This window comes from Rhincodon typus, chromosome 2, assembly GCF_021869965.1.
Source record: "Rhincodon typus isolate 14 chromosome 2, sRhiTyp1.1, whole genome shotgun sequence".
NCBI lineage: Eukaryota > Metazoa > Chordata > Chondrichthyes > Orectolobiformes > Rhincodontidae > Rhincodon > Rhincodon typus.
In genome coordinates, this window is record NC_063333.1 from 117414275 (window position 1) to 117431922 (window position 17648).

The 17648-nt window shown below is 41.6% G+C and overlaps 1 long non-coding RNA gene across 2 annotated transcripts; it reads left to right on the forward strand.

The window, feature by feature from the left end:
* The first annotated feature begins 1890 nt into the window (after positions 1–1890).
* On the forward strand, positions 1891–12287 carry LOC125485318. Of its 2 annotated transcripts, XR_007264052.1 has the most exons (4): positions 1891–3965; positions 8682–8833; positions 9821–9903; positions 11846–12287. It is a non-coding gene; the product is annotated as an uncharacterized LOC125485318 (long non-coding RNA). The 2 variants fall into 2 exon arrangements; XR_007264051.1 differs by lacking the exon at positions 1891–3965 and having other exon boundaries at positions 6641–8833.
* The last annotated feature ends 5361 nt before the right edge of the window (positions 12288–17648 follow it).

Below are 17648 nucleotides of genomic sequence, written 5' to 3' on the forward strand. Positions count from 1 at the left end.
AAGAAAAATAGTGATGGTCTCAACAATTCTTTGTTGAATTTTGATATCTTTTGTTTCAAAATTCACAGTGCTCCTTATTTTCTCTAAAGTACTAATTCACCTTAATAAACACTTGATCTGAGCAAACCTTATAATTTTGAATTAAAATTTACTGACATGTAAGACTAATATTTAGAAATTCATTTTGGCCAGAAAATGAAATTTCAAACTTGTCAATTCAATCTAAAAATGCTGAAATTAACAATTTATCTAAAACTTCTACCTTAAACTAACTTTCTTCAAATAGCTTATATACAACTTCTTACAACTTTTATTACTTTACTTTTCCTTTCACACAACAAAGCTGATTGACTTTAAATATTTAATCGCAGCAAGTCTTCCAGGGCCCTCATTGTGCTTTTGAAACTTATTTTAAAATGCAAAAACAAAAGACACTTTGGCTATAGAAGAAGCTCAATAGGTTAATAATGTCCAAACATGTTTGTAAATTTAGAAATCCAAATTTAGTCCTGTCCAAAGTCTCTCATTTCACAACACAAAAGGTGTGTGTGGTAAGATTTAAAAAGTTGTTCTGAGAAGGAACAGAGCAGAAGTCACCAGGTGATCTCATATTGTACTTTCATATAGTCTGCTTAAAAAAAAAAGTTGAAACCTTCTGATAATTGCAAACTATGTTTTCAAAATTTTATTGTCTTAAAGAAAACTTTTATTATTATTTTTTAATTCCACCTTAAAATGAAACAAGTATACAGACAAGGAAATAGCAAGAACTGCAGATGCTGGATTCAGAGTCAATACAGTGTGGAGCTGGAGGAACACAGCAGGTCAGGCACCATCAGAGGAGCAGGAAAGCTGACGTTTCGGGTTGGGACCCTTCTTCAGAAATAGGGAGGGGGAAGGGAGCTGGGGAATAAATGGAGGAGGGGTGGAGCTGGGGGAAGGTAGGTGGGATGATGAGGTGAATGCAGGTAGGAGGTGGTGGAGATTGGTCGGTGGGAAGGGTAGGGCGGATAGGTGGGGAAGAAGATGGACCAGGTTGTGTCAGGTCAAGGAAACAGGGATGCAAGGGACATGTGAATGTGGGAAGAAGTTGGGGTTGGGGAGATTTTAAAACTGGTGAATTCTATGTTCAGACAGTAGGCTCCCGAGGCAGAATATGAGGGGTTGCTCCTCCAGTTTGTGTGGTATCCATTGTGGCACTGGAAGAAGCCCAGGATGGACATATCATCAAAAGGAGTCAGAGGGGGATTAAAATGGTTAGCGACCAGAAGGTGGTGTTGATTATCACATACAGAGTGCAGATGCTCCACAGAATGGTCCCCAAGTCTGCACTTGATCTCATTGACATAGAGGATACCACATCGGGAGCAACGGATACAATAAACTAGGTTGAAGGATGTACAGGTGAACCTCTGTCGGATATGGAAGGTTTGCTTTGGGCCTTGAATGAAGGTGAGGGGGGAGGTATAGGGGTAGATGTAGCACTTCCTGCAGTTGCAGGGAAAGGTACTTTGTGGTGGGGTTAGTGGGGTATGTGGGGTGGACAAGGGACTTGCAGAGTGAGCAGTCCCTGTACAGGCAGATAGGGCTGGGGAGGAAATATCTCTTTTTGGTTGTGGGATCGGATTGCAGGTAGCAGAAGTGGCGGAGGATGATACACTGGATGCAGAGTTTGGTGAGGTGGTATGTGAGGACCAGGGGGACTCTGTCTTTATTTTTGTTGAGGGGAGGGGGTTTGAGGGCAGAAGTGTGGGAAATGCAAGAGATGTGGTTGACTGCATTTTGAATCAATAGAGGGAGAAAGTTGCGGTCCTTGAAGTAGGAGGACATCTGGGATGTCTGGGAGTGGAATGCTCCATCTTGGGAGCAGATGTGGCAGAGGTGGAGGAATTGGGAGTAAGGGATCACATTCTTGCAGGAGGGTGGGTGAGAGGAGGTGTAGTCCAGATAGTTATGGGAGTCTTGGTCACATTCTTGCAGGAGGGTGGGTAAATATTTCTCAACACAAAAGTTGGATGCCTTCCAAAATGCGGCATATCTATGTTTTGAGAACAAGCCAAAACCTTTTTTTTTCCACAACATGATCTTTTCTGCAGTACTTTAAAAGAAAATCATTTTTTAAACTTTCAATGAAATAAGATTTGAAAGACTTGAATTGACGATGCTTTCAGACTATGTTTTAGGACAGTCTTCAGTCAAATGTTAGGAATGTTTTCCTTGCAACAGTCATGAGAACTGTGTGAATACAATCCAATTTTCACAGGGGCTTCTTTAACCAAAGTGGGGGAAAGGGACTTGTCAATCTTTTCCATAGCTATGCTTAAGGGTCCTACCCCTTTACCCATCCCTCCCACTTCCTGGGTGTCTTTACACACTAGCTCTGTCTCACTGCATAGAAATGGAACAGTGAGGGATGCACACAGCTATGCTCCCAAGGTTACCTGTCTTGTTTTGCAAGATAGCAGTTCTTAGCTCTGTCTGTTCTCAGATTTCTGCTTGGCATGTTTTAATTTTAGCTAATTTAGGGGAGAGGTCTGGTTTATGATCCATCTCAACATCAATATTCAGTTTGTCTAGTCATAACATTGGGTCTACCTCCAGGTTTTTTCTTGTGTTGTATGTAGCGGAATGTAGATATTACATTCCTGTTGCCAATCATTTTTACCCTTGCAGCTCATTTACTAATTCCTACAGCTTTTTAAGTTCTTTATCCGATTGTAAAGTGCACAGATGGGTACCATGGACTAACTTATTCTGGACTGTTTCTAACTGAATTGTTCCTTTCATAACCTCTTTGAAAAGCCTGTCAAGGTCAGAATCATAGTTGCCATTCGCATATTTCTATAACTGCCAGTACAGCTCCCATTACTGATGGGTGTCAAGGTGGCTCAGTGGTTAGCACTGTTGCCTCACAGCGCCAGGGACCCGGGTTTGATTCCATCCTTGAGTGACTGTTTGTTTGTGTGGAGTTTGCACATTCTTCCTGTGTCTGCATGGATTTCCTCTTGGTGCTCCAGTTTCTTCCCACAGTCCAAAAATGTGGAGGTTAGGTGGATTGGCCATGAGAAATGCAGGGTTACAGGGACAGGGTAGCAGGGTAGGTCTGGATATGATGCTGTTCAGAGGGTCAGTGTAGACTCGATGGGCCTGCTTACACTGTAGGGATTCTATTTTCCATTAAAATATCCATCAGTCACAATCTAATGTATCCCAGTGCCAATGTAACTTAAAGACTGCTGCTTCTCCCAGCTACTCAAATGTAAAGCCAAGCAACCAAACTTCCGTGTATCCCACTTCCCGACCTGAAACGTCAGCTTTCCTGCGCCTCTGATGCTGCCTGACCTGCTGTGTTCCTCCAGCTCCACACTGTTATCTCTGACTCCAGCATCGGCAGTTCTTACTATCTCTGATGACAATGTTGCTTTTAGGCGGTTCGCAGTCATTACTACTTCATATAGGCAGTCAACAATTTTTGTGGTAATTTTCTGATAGATTATTGAGTACCTCCAAAAATGCAGGTTAACTTCATGTTTATTCAAACAACCTGAGCAAGAGAGTCTGTCTTAAGCTGGTAAAACAGAACTCTGTCTGATACTTAGTCTGGCTCCACTCAGCTCTGTCCCATTCTGTCCGATCTCTATGCTATAAGTATAGAAATATCATCAACCTTTATATCCCCGCAATCACATACATGTACATGGTTTATATGTTATTTTTGTACAATAAACAGAAATGTTCTTTCCTGGGTTTTTGCCTTATCTTGTCTATAATACTCCCTCTAATTTTCTTTTATGGTGGGTGGATCTCCTACTGAAACCTGAAGTCAACGCATTGGCACTCCGATCAGCGTGTGCAGAAATTCAGAGGAACCTCAGAGCTGCCGCACGGTATTGAGGGAATGTTGGTTGTAACCTCGTTTTACAAACGTTAATGAGGTGTCTAAGACCAAAGGGCATAAGTTTGAGGTGAGGAGTAAGTGGTTTAGAGGAGATGTGAGGAAAAATATTTTCCACCTAGAGGGTGGTAGAAATATGGAACATGCTGCCTGCGAGGGTGGTGAAGGCAGGTACTATTGCAACATTTAATAAGAATCTGGATGAGCACTTAAAATGCCAAGGCATAGTAAGCTATAGACCAGGTGCAGGTAAATGGGCTTAGTGTAGTTTGTTGGTCAGCAAAGGCATGCATTAACAAGAAAACTAATGTTTGCAATATAAAAAAAACCCCATAAGGTGCTTTATTCTATCCACATTCCTATGTGCCTCAGAAGTCTGGACAATAAGTAAATATCTTTTGGAAAAAAATAGAGGCCTTTGAAATGTGGATGCTAGGAAGTATGCTACAAATTTCAGATACAGACCATAAGCTAAATGACCAAGGTATCTGAGATTGCAAGAATAATACATTCTATAAAGTGACATCCAGAAAAGAAAATGTCAGTATTTTGGCCATTTGGCTGAGAAATACAGAGGTCATTTCTAGACAGCAGAGAAAAGAGGAACAATAAGAGGATCAACCTAGGCATAAGACACTGAATTCAATGGATGTGTGAGGGTGGCAATGGACAGACAAGGATGGCAGCAGATCTCCCGGCAGGAGTAGTGACAAGCACTAGCTACAACATAATGATATAAATGGTGAAGGGCATGCCGAGGTCCAGTCAAGCATCCAAATCTTTCAATTCATCCTCATAAACCCTTTAGAGTCACAGCATAGAAACAGACCCTTCAGTCCAACTCATCCATGCTGACCAGATATCCTAAATTAATCTAGTCCCATTTGCCAGCATTTGACCCACATCTGTCTAAACCCTTCCTATTCATGTATCCATCTAGGTGCTGTTTGTAGAGTACTTCAATGGCCTCTCAACATAATCAAATTTCTAACTCCCCTTCTGCATCACTTTAGATCATTCTGACTTTCCAATGGGCTGTTGGTTCTGAGGTATTCCCACACAAACTTTTAACTGTTTCAGAGAAAAAAAATTATATTTGACAACTTCACAAGCAACCCTGAGTCAAAATAAATGCCCACTAGCATCTTTAACTCAAAATGTAATCCAAGGTTTTCCTTAATTCTAGGCATGCAATCACACTTTCATACTAATAGATAAATTTCAAATCCTGACTCTGTACTGGGCCATGAAAGCCAAGTTTTATGAGATATTCAGAAATCACAAGCCCAAGGAATACTTGCATAGCTTATATCATTTCAAATCCAAAAACATAAGTAAATTTCTCAAAAATAGTATCCATAAATCCTTATGTAGAGAAATTAATTAAACTTGACAAAGTTCATGCTTAAAGAAAAAGGCATTAATTAAAACACTTAATGCTTACAACATCAAAGATGACAGAAGTTTAAATAGCTTTTTGTGTGGAAATCAAACAGTGGATAATGCTGACATTGCAAAACAACATAGATATTTTCTTTTAAGAATATTTAAAATTAAAAGATCAAACAACTGTCCAATTTTCACCCACATTCTTGAAACCAAAAACAAAAGTCAGCACATTTTCTTGTTATCAATTGAAAAGTGAACTTGTTGAAAACATAGCCTTTCTTTCACAATTGTGAATTTTTGCTGTATATTCTTCTTTTTCCCCCGAACACTGTCTTACATCTCAAATGTCTAACTGCTCTTTTCCAAAATGCATATGTTATGAAAGGCCTGATTAACTTTAATATTTTTCCACATTCTGTAGCTTTTTTTTACTCCTTCAATCAGTGTGTGGTTCATTGGCAATGTCCAGTCATGACCTATGTCACTAATCTCCAAAATTACTAAAAATTATACTAACCTCACATTCTCCACGGGAAATGGAAGATTCACAGGCAGACTCTCACCTTGTCAACAAGGTGCAGGACTGGATGAACACAGCAGGCCAAGCAGCATCATAGGAGCAGAAAGGCTGACTTTTCGGGCCTAGACCCTTCATCAGAAATGGGGGAGGGGAAGGGGGTTCCAAAATAAATAGGGAGACAGTGGGAGGCGGATAGAAGATGGATAGAGGAGAGGATAGGTGACGAGGAAACAAACAGGTCGAAGTGGCGGGGATGGAGCCAGTAAAGGTGAGTGTAGGTGGGGGGTTAGGGAGGGGATAGGTCAGTCCAGGGAGGACGGACAGGTCAAGGGGGCGGGATGTGGTTAGTCGGTAGGAGATGGGGGTGCGGCTTGAGGTGGGAGGAGGGGATAGGTGGGAGGAAGAACAGGTTAGGGAGGCGGGGACGAGCTGGACTGGTTTTGGGATGTGGTAGGGGGAGGGGAGATTTTGAAGCTTGTGAAATCCACATTGATACCATTGGGCTGCAGGGTTCCCAAGCAGAATATGAGTTGCTGTTCCTGCAACCTTCAGGTGGCATCGTTGTGGCACTGCAGGAGGCCCAGGATGGACATGTCGTCTGAGGAATGGGAGGGGGAGTTGAAATGGTTCGTGACTGGCCAGAACACTGGCCAGAACTCACCTTTATTGGCCCCATCACCGCCTCTTCGACCTGTTTGTTTCCTCTCCACCTATCCTCTCATCTATCCATCTTCTATCCGCCTCCCACTCTCTCCCTATTTATTTCGGAACCCCCTTCCCCTCCCCCTTTTCTGATGAAGGGTCTAAGCCTGAAACGTCAGCCTTTCCGCTCCTATGATGCTGCTTGGCCTGCTGTGTTCATCCAGCCCTGCACCTTGTTGTCTCGGATTCTCCAGCATCTGCAGTTCCTACTATCTCTCACCCTGTCAGCCTGATTCTGTTCATCCCACTTTCCACAGTATCAGAAAGTTAAATGAATTGTTGTCGTCAGTGCCCAATGAACCAAAGAGGCATTTAGCTGATCATGCTCTCTACCTTGTGTCACTATTGGAACACTGGCAGCTACAAGGCTCTGAAATCAAAGACAAATTAGATAATGAAGGGAGCAGTGGCCACTCTCCTGGTGTGGAATCTGGTGCTGCTGTCAAAAACAGGAACCAAGTGAGTGAGAGAATTTAATTGTACAAGAAACCAAAAATCAGATTTCTCACTGAGAGGTCAAAGTTTGCAGTTAACATCTCTGAACTTTAAAGCAGGTTTGAGGGCCCTGACAGCAAGCACCTATAAGCCCTTTTGTATTCATTTACTTGTAATGCATGCTTATTAACAGACAATCTCTCCCAGCTGAAGTTTTGGGTGGAGATGGGGATTGTGGGCTATGGGGGGTAGTTAGGAAGTTTAGGGGCGGTCAGTGGGATGGAGTAGGGTTCTTTTATGCAGCAAGTGGCAGCATCCTGAGTTGTTTAGAGGTTGGAGGATGTCCAAGGGAGGGAAGCTGGAATATAATGGACACGGGACAAGGAGGCAGATCAGGAGTAGAAATCTGCCTGGTCAAAGGTGGACACTGACTGGGGAAGGGTGAAACAGCCAGATTATTTAGCTTCAAGCAATCACCCTAAACCTCAAAACAACTCTGAAAAACAAATTTAACATAATTTCAAAAACCGCTTTGAGTTCATATAAATTTTGAATTGCATTCTTCTTCAAATTTGTCTTATTACACAGGTATACACAACATACAATTGGGATAATGCAGGATTAAGTCTTTACCGAGGTAACATACATAATAATTCCATTATGAGTGTGACTACACAGTGGCTCACTCAACATCTGCTACAAATTTTATTGTCCTTCTCTAAATCTAAGGTAATTGCCAATAAATCATAGTACAAAAAGGCATAAAAATAAAGGCATAATAACTTGAGCCCAGCAAAATCTACATAGCTCTTTTCCATCTCTATAATCATTTTACTACCTCAGTTACATTCCTCATAAGTTCCACTGATCATTTGCTTACTGTACCATAACCCTAACAAATTCTTCTGCTTATTTTATGACCTTAAGCACAAGTCACCAAGTTAACGTACTCTGGACTATCACAGACATAGTTGAAAATGCCATCACTCTCCATATCACTGAAAATATCAAAAACAGTTTTACTGCATCTCACAGCCTAGGATGTTGAGTATTTAAGCTGTGTCAACTCCTATTCTTAGACTGTGTTCCCAATGAAATGGTTTATTCTGCATCTGATTGCAGTGACTAATCCGAAGACATGGCATGACTTCTAAATCAGGAATAATTCAGCAGAAAAAAGCGTCCAAGACTGTGAGAGAGGGCGAGTGCATATTAAAAATGTTTGGACAAAAACGGCGAATTTTTAATGTAGACTTATGGTGTTATAGAAATTTTGCAATCCTATCCATTCTTTGCATTATGTTCAGAGTTTTTCGTCTTTATTACATTCTAGCTATCAAATTCTCTGTTTTGAGGGTGTGTGTCGTGTGTGCGCGCGCGCGCGACATTATTAGCAGATGTTACATAGCATGTAAACTGATAAAGTGCTTGAGAATGAATTTTACATCTGAAGGTCATTGCTCTTTTTAATCCCCATCCGAAAATTTCCAAACACAAAGGATCTTTTAATCAGGCAACTGTCCCCTTTGTAATTTGTGGAAAAAGTCAAAAATGAGAAAGTGAATTCTAATGCAACATGACAGTCTGCTGTAGACAATGAAGGCATGAGTTGAATAGTTTTGGAAAATGCGCTTCACGGAATTTCCAAATCTGGGCTGCGCAGCTTCATGCAAAGCCTTCCTGAATGAGAAATACGTCACTGTTTCTTCACTCCCTAACGGTTTGTGGGTCTACTTACAGCACATGGACTATTGTGGTTCAAGAAGGCAGCTTAATACCACCTTCTCAAGGGCAGCTAAGGACCGTAATAAACGCTGGCAATATCCACATCCCATAAATAAATAATAAAACAAAATAAGCAGCCTATGATTGGAGGAGCAGCAAACAGTATGGTGAGTGGCTTCTCTTTCCACCGGCTTCTTTCTCTCTCTACTTCAGGCCAGATCCATAAAGGGGCATAAAGTGTTAATGCAGAATCGGCGAGGGCACGAGGAGCAGCATTGCTAACAACATTGCCTGCTCAGGACAGCTGGGACAGTGCAGTGAAATAAAATGAGTGAGAGGATGCCCCAAAGTCCTCGGGATAAAATGTTCAAATCTCACACAGAGACGGAGCGAATGAGGGAGGGAATCTGGGAAAGAGAGAGAGTATCTATGTGCATGTGTGAAAAAGGTGTGTGCGTGAGACCGGAAGTGTGTGAGAGAAAGAATGCATGTGAATCCTAACACTGAATGCGAATCAGACACACGGAAATCCTTACCCATCTCATCCCCTCCCCACACCACCCCTCCCAAAAAATAAACCTGTCTAGGAGGTGAGGAAGATTTAGGTTCCAACTCCCGATTTCCATACGAGTTCCACTGACTCCATCTTAGAGCATATGCCATGAGTGGTGAACACAGGACTGGTATTAGATAAACCCAACTCTTTAGTTGGGCGGGGATAGTAGGAACTACAGATGCTGGAAAATCTGAGATAACAAGGTGTAGAGCTGGATGAATACAGCAGGCCAAGCAGCATCAGAGGGGCCGGAAGGCTGACGTTTCTTGGGTCTAGGCCCGAAACGTCAGCTTTGCTGCTCCTCTGATGCTGCTTGGCTTGCTGTGTTCATCCAGCTCTACACCTTGTTATCTCTTTAGTCGGGCCCTCCTCTTCATTTCCATGGTGTTCAGGTTTTAGAGGCCAGTCTTTTTCTAGCTGCTTCTGAAGCAAAAACACATAAAAGGTTTTATTGGTTACCTCTACTACATGGTACATTTGAATGAATATTTTAATAATTACTATTGTTTTAGAATTATTTCTTTCTTGCTATAGCGTTTATTTTTTAAAAAATTAATGTTGTGTCTCTTATTAAAATTTTTTCATTGGTCCCCTGGAGTGAGAAAAAATTGAAGTATAGCTCTTCACATGAAAAAGTTGGACCACATGCTTAAGTTGACTGGAAGAAACAACTCCAATAATGTGAGTATGCGCACTAGTTCCATAACTTGATTCAGAATATGGTTTACTGCGATATTCCTCATCATGGAATAAACTCAATGGTTACTTCTCAATAACAAAACAGAAGTTGCTGGAAAAGCTCAGCAGGTCTGGCAGCATCTGTAAAGAAAAAAAATCACAGTTAACATTTCGAGTCCAGTGACCCTTCCTCTGAACTGCTTTTTTATTTGTTAAGATGGGGACACAGAGGAATAAAGCTGAGGCGTTCGCTGAGTACAGAATGTTCAGGATCGGAGAGCAGAAGGTTAGGAGGGATGGTGAATAGCTGACAGGAGGGGAGGTTGGGAGAGGGGATGGAGTCAGAGGGAAGGGGAGAGAGGAAGGTTCCAGAGGGCCATGGGAATCTTGGAGTTGTTACATCTTGTGGGCCTATATGCCTGAAAGGAAAAGAAAAGGTTGCTTGTTAGCATGATGAAGGAGCTGGAGGATGAAGTGGAACTGTGGAGTGGTGCAGCTCTGAGCCAATGTATTGCGATGCTGTTGGAGAGACAGGTTGAGAGTGTGCATGTGATGCTGCATGGCACTGAGTGTGGATCACAGGATGTGGTGAGAGCAGCTGTTCATGGAACGTTGAATGTCCTGGAGATATCTGTGATCCTGGGAGGATTCATAACATGAGAGATGAAACTTCAGTTGGAATCCACATGGGGTGAGTCTGAGCCGGAGACAGTCACTGAGGAATGTGATATGGCTGTGGAAACGAGTTTTAGCAAATACTTGGTCAAAAACCAGGAGTGACAGTGAAATTAATGTTGGTGAACACAAAGAAAGATTGGAACAGAAATCCCGTTGGAGAGAGGAGCAGAACTTGCTCAAGGCAGGCATGCCTAGAACATCCGCCAATGTGGTATACTGCATCCGCTGTACCCGGTGTGGCTTCCTCTACAGCGGGGAAACCAAGCAGAGGCTCGGGGACCGCTTTGCAGAATACCTACGTTCGGTTCGCAATAAACAACTGCACCTCCCAGTCGCGAACCATTTCAACTCCCCCCTCCCATTCCTCAGACGACGTGTCCATCCTGGGCCTCCTGCAGTGCCACAACGATGCCACCCGAAGGTTGCAGGAACAGCAACTCATATTCCGCTTGGGAACCCTGCAGCCCAATGGTATCAATGTGGATTTCACAAGCTTCAAAATCTCCCCTCCCCCTACCGCATCCCAAAACCAGTCCAGCTCATCCCCGCCTCCCTAACCTGTTCTTCCTCCCACCTATCCCCTCCTCCCACCTCAAGCCGCACCCCCATCTCCTACCGACTAACCCCATCCTGCCCCCTTGACCTGTCCGTCCTTCCTAGACTGACCTATCCCCTCCCTACCCTCCCCCCTACCCCTGCCTTTACTGGCCCCATCCCCGCCGCTTCAACCCGTTTGTTTCCTCTCCACCTATCCTCTCCTCTATCCATCTTCTATCTGCCTCCCCCTCTCTCCCTATTTATTTCGGAACCCCCTTCCCCTCCCCCATTTCTGATGAAGGGTCTAGGCCCGAAACGTCAGCCTTTCTGCTCCTATGATGCTGCTTGGCCTGCTGTGTTCATCCAGCCCTGCACCTTGTTGTCTCAGATTCTCCAGCATCTGCAGTTCCTACTATCTCATGCCTAGATTAGATGTGGCAGTGAGCTAATTACTGAATAAAATCTGAAAGGACTGTGGATGCTGTAAATCAGGAACAAAACCTGAAGTTGCTGGAAAAGCTCAGCAGGTCCAGCAGTATCTGTGAAGAAAAAAAATCAGAGTTAATGTTTTGGGTCCAGGATATGTATATTATGTAGTTTAAGCTAGTAGATTCACTCATTAATTTGCATACGTCTTTAATAGATCTCTAATAGATATTAAGTAGATTAAACAAATAAATTTGCTTCATATTAAAGTGCATTAACACATTCTTGTATTAATTGTGATCAGATCTTTAAGAACCCATTAGGCACTTTCAGCCTAACAATACACTTGGTGCTGCAAGCAGATTCTGGCTGGGAAAACATGCCGTGTCCTACAATGATCCTCCAATGATGGGTTCGGCTGGGTTGGCGCCTCTGCAGTTTGGGGAATTTGGAGCAAAATCCCAAGGGGCTACTCCATGCCAAGAAGGACTGTCTGGAGGAAGTAGATTTCCAAAGCAAACCAAAGGTGTCACCCGGAAGGGGTGGATTCTGCTGACCAGCCTCTGTATGTCATCTTGGGAGGTGCGAAACTTAAAGGAGGTGGTGAACGGTACCTTGACTGCTGCGCTGACCACAACAAAACAGTAGAAGTCAGTGCTGGCAGAGGCAGCTCAAGTTAGTCACTGTCCAGCAGAACAAGTGGGCGAAACTTGGAAGATGAATCCAATAAAAAAGGTGTGCTCATTTATTAGCTTCAGCTGATTGAGAGAGAGAGAGACCGAGAGACCTACAATGAACACTTCCAGTGATGAGTGGACTTTGGGTGTTGAGTGAATTAATTTAGTCGTTCCTCTGGTCCACACTATATCAAAGGGTGGTAGATGGAAATTAGTTCTGTGGAGCTATGGGGCATAGTCATGACCTGTTAGATTGTTGAAAGTTAGCTAGTAGCTACCATTCCATGTAGCCACAAGTCCTGAGAGATGGACTTCTGACAGTGGGCACCCACAAGCAGGACTGGACTGGAGAAAGCTGGGATAACGTGACAATTGTTGAATAGAAGGTAATCATATCTACCTTTGTAATGTCATTATGGTTTACTACATTTGTTGGATCAGGAGTGTAAATCATTGGATATAAAACTATTTAGACATATCACTGTCACTACAAGTAAAGGAAGAAAATGTTCACAAATTGTAGGAGAGAGAGACTAGCTTTTGTGTTTGATTGAGGTAATATATCTTTTCTGTCTGGATGTGAATTCTTCAAGTGTCCAGTCTCTGAACTAACTGTTAACACTTTGTGATCTGGTTCTTACGTGTTTTTGTTTGTTGGCTGCCAAAATGCTGTCCTATGTCATTTGTGTGTTTACCTCCCTGGAGCTCCAGATCTGCGAAGGCTTTTAGTTGATGTCCCTTGAGGAACTGTCAGTGGTTTTGTGAAAAAAGAACCCTGCTATGGAGTGTTTATGTGGAATTAGTTTCTTAAGGACTTAATGAACATTTACGTCTTGGAATTGGTAGCACTTGTATGAAACCAATTGAAGAAAGGAAATTAAGTTAAATGGTATAATTTATTTCCTCTTTCCATAAAACACTGTACTGTGTGTTGTATTTAGTTTAAGAGTCCTGGGAAATGGTAGGTTTGAAAACCTTTTTGATCGAATTACTCAGTTTGGAATATTATTTTCTGGCCAGAGTGAACTTCCAAATATAATTATATTATATGAGCAAATCTTTAATTTTAAAAATATCTTTAAATAAGATTTGCTTACCTTCAATGTTTCTTGGCGTGAATGGTGCTCTGAACAAGAACTATTGGAATTTTGGAAAGGTAATTTTCTCTGCTAAAATCTGAGAAAATCAATGTCAAAGAGTTAGAGGAAGATAAAATCAAAAGAAAGTAAACTTTTCTTTTGTTAAGAAAGGAAGTATAATATACGGCCCTCATCTCTGTGCACATGGAAGAGGGGAGGGTGATGATGTAATTATATTCAAGAGCCTTCATCTCGCTCCTTTGGATCAGCAGTAAACTATCTGCATCAGCTCAGAGAATTTACATATTCAATATATATAATTTTTATCAGAGATATTTGGACTAGTTAACCCATTCTGCTTGAAGTGGGATGTTCAGATAATGGCAAATACAGGAGGTTTTTCTTCCCAGCAGCTTTGAATTTCTGAAATTGTCCTCAGATTTCCAGCAATTGCAACTATACCTGATGGATAGTGATGAGAAAATGGACTTCTCACTTGCTACAGCAAAACTCAAAAAATGCCAGACAGAAATCCACGAACAAACTGCAGTTGGGGCTGTTGCTTGCAAGACAAGGCAGTTAATCTTGAGAATGGAGTTGATAGTGTTTTCCAACTGTTCTATTTCTAATGTAGTAAGACAGAGCTGATGTGTAATGTCACCCAGGAGCTGGAAAGGGTGAATGAAGAAGTAGGACCCTAAGACATAGTTACGGAAGAGACCAAGTCCCTTTCCTTAAGTAAAGTTAAAGAAGGTCCTGTGAAAATTAGATTGTGTTCACATAATTCCCATGCAACTTACAATTAGAGTATTCCTTACATTTGATTGAAAGTGGAATAGTCTGAAAGCATCCTGAGTTCAAAACTTTCAAATCTTACTTCACTGAAAAGTTTCTAAAAAATTTCTTTTAAAAACTGCTGTGAAAAAAATGTGTTGTGGAAAAAATGGTTTAGCTTGTCCTTAAAACATAGATAAATGTTTTTGAAAAACATCCTATTTGAATTCAGGATTTGGAATAAGAAATATTAAACTTGTAATGTTTCTTTTAGAAGGTGGTCTTAAAAGAATGATCTACCAAATGTTTTCTTTAAGATAATAGAGATTTAGAAGTTTGAGTTTGTCAAAAGATTTTTTGACAGTTTTTGAACTAAGTATGCAAAATTACAAAATAACGTCAATTGGTGACTTGGGCAATGCCCCTTCTCAGAGTTAAGTCTCCTGCTGACAGTTTTAAATCTTCTCGCACAACTTCTGAATGGATATTATTAATCTACCGGGGCTTCTCTCAGGATCCACAGTAGATTTTGTTTGGTTTTTTTTGACAAGGTTTCAAGAACACACAGTGAGGAAGTTGGACATCTTACCAAGTCAAAGTCTTTGAAAACAAGAGAACCCTGAACAGACTACAAGCACTTGAAGATCCAAGATAGGGGCATTGTTTAAAACCACCAAGTCTAGACATTACTGTTTCTGAAATTGCAATTAATAAAATTACTTGATACAAATTGCTAGCTCAAGTATGCAATGGAAAATTCAATTGAAGTTTCAAGGGCAAGTAAATTTAAATCTTTAAATTCCAATTTAAAACAGGAGTCAAAGGAATCAGTGTAGGCTATTTTAATCTAATAAAAAAGGAAAGATTGGGAAAAATATTAATTGATAACAAATGAAATATCAGCCTAACAACACTGCTGAGGCTGTGCACAAGGAAAACTGTTGAGTCTGTTGTCAATTTTGAATTGGGAATAATTTCTGACTGTCTTTTTGTTGTTTACTCTGGACAGTAAGATTTTCTCAGAACTCCTGTATCAGTTATAATGGTAATTAATGGGGACCACACTTTGAATGAAAGAATAGTGACGGGGAAAAAGTAACACAGCATCCTAGAGTCGTACAGTTATACAGCATGGAAACAGCTGAAATCAATCAATACAGTCTCCCGAGACCATTCATGGCTAATTAAGGACCTCTTTCATTACTCCAGGTATTTTACCAGTCATGAATATACCTTTCAGCATGAGAGGAGACTAACTGGTGAACTGGCCGACCGATTACTCTTGGCTACAATGGCTACCCTTGTGGAAACACTGCTCCATCCTTACCCTGCTTCTGGCATTCATGCCAGGATTAACTGGCAAGAGCTAGAGGTGAGCTTCTTTCCCTAAAAGGGACAGGAGTCCCAGCAGCAGCTCGATTGGCATGGTATCTTGGTAGGACTCTCAAAGTGACAGAGTTGCTGCCTGGGTTTTCCAGCCCTGTTACCAGAACCGCTGCCAGCATTTGGCCCATATCCCTCTAAACCCTTCCTATTCATGTACCCATCCAGATGCCTTTTAAAATGTTGTAATTGTACCAGCCTCCACCACCTCCTCTGGGAGTTCATTCCATACACGCACCACTCTCTGCATGGAGCCATCTGGAGATGTTTTCAACTTATTTTGTGTACAGTGGAATGTTTGGAAATGTACTGAAAGCAGTATGAAATGGAGATTCAGCATGTAATGTTAGATTCAGAATAGTATTAATATCAGGGATTTGGCCCCACTTATCAGACTTTTCACCATCAGATTGGAGCTCACAAGACAGGTGCCATGGAATCTGAGACAGCTCCGAGTGCCACCGTCACCAAAGTCCCCAGCAAATAAAAGACAGAGTGAGACTCACTTGTTTGTATCTATACATATATTATGTAGTTTAAGGTAATAGATTCAGTCATGAGTTTGCATATGTCTGTAATAGACATTAAGTAGATTAAGCAAATAAATTTGCTTCATATTAAAGTGCATTAGTCTTCTTGGATTAATTGTGATCAGATCTTGAAACTGTTTAGTACTGTCTGCTGAAAGTACTTAAGTACTGCAATGGTTTGCTATTGTCTTCTCTGGGATGGCTGACCTGTCATCAGGCGTATTGGAGGTATTTACAGACTGACACTCAACCTGTTTGGCCACTGTACATCTTAAGCTCTGGCAGAGGTGAAGGTCCCAATAACTCACCTAAAAGCTCCCATCAACTCTAGTAACCATTCACTGCCTTTACACTTGCCAACAGACTTTGGATTGGATTTAGTTTATTCAGCAGCGGTTCTGATAACAGGGCTGGAAAACCCAGGCAGCAACTCTGCCTCTGTCACTTTGAGAGCCCTACCAAGATACCATGCCAATCTAGCTGCTGATGAGCTGCTGCTGGGACTCCTGTCCCTTTTAGGGAAAGCTGCTCACCTCTAGCTCTTGCCAGTTAATCCTGGCATGAATGCCAGAAGCAGGGCAAGGATGGAGCAGTGTTTCCACAAGGGTAGCCATTGTAGCCAAGAGTAATCTGTGGGCCAGTTCATCAGTTAGTCTCCTCTCATGCTGAAAGGTATATTCATGACTGGTAAAATACCTGGAGTAATGAAAGCGGTCCTTAATTAGCCATGAATGGTCTCAGGGGACTGTATTGATTGATTTCAGCTACAATGCTTGGTTGTGCTGTAGTGATTTGCTGCTTCCAGCTTTAAATACATTTTTCTTTTAAGGCGTTTGTAAAACTCAAAACAATTTTAAAAATATAATTCAGTACTGGAGAAATATTACTTTACTGAAGCTTTTACAACTTTTTAACATTTCAGAATTTGTAAATTCTGTTCAATAGTTGAGAAAAAAAAATCAGTATAAATTTCACCACAGTCCTTTTCTTCTTGAGATATTTATGCCTTTCTCTCCTAACAAAATAGCATATTCGTCCTTTTCCCACCATTAAAATATATTCAAATTTTCAGTAATTGTTTTTCTTCCCTCTGAAATGCTTGCTGGTTTTAAACTTCTTCTGCATTGGACTTGCAATTTTTACATTTGTTTCTGATATTCCTCTCTTCAATATAAATTAAAAAGTGATGACTGTTTTTAAATTTTGCAGCTGATGCTTTTGGTGTCATACAGCCATAGAGCTGTACAGCATGGAAACAGATGCTTTGGTCCAACTTGTTTATGCCAACCAGATATCCCAAATAAATCTAGTCCCATTTGCCAGCATTTGGCCCATAGCCTTCTAAACCCTTCCCATTCATTTACCCATCCAGATGCCTTTTAAATATTGTAACTATACCAGCCTCTACTATTTCCTCTGGCAGCTCATTCCATACATGCACCACCCTCTGTGTGAAAAAGGTGCCCCTTAGGTCCCTTTTAAATCTTTCCTCCCTCACCTTAACCCTGTGCCCTCTAGTTTTGGACTCCCCTACCCTGGGCAAAAGACCTCATCTCTTCACCCTATCCATGCCCGTCATGATTTTATAAACCTCTATAAGGTCACCCCTCAGCTTCCGACACTCTAGGGAAAATAGCTCCAGCCTATTCACTCTCTCAACAGCC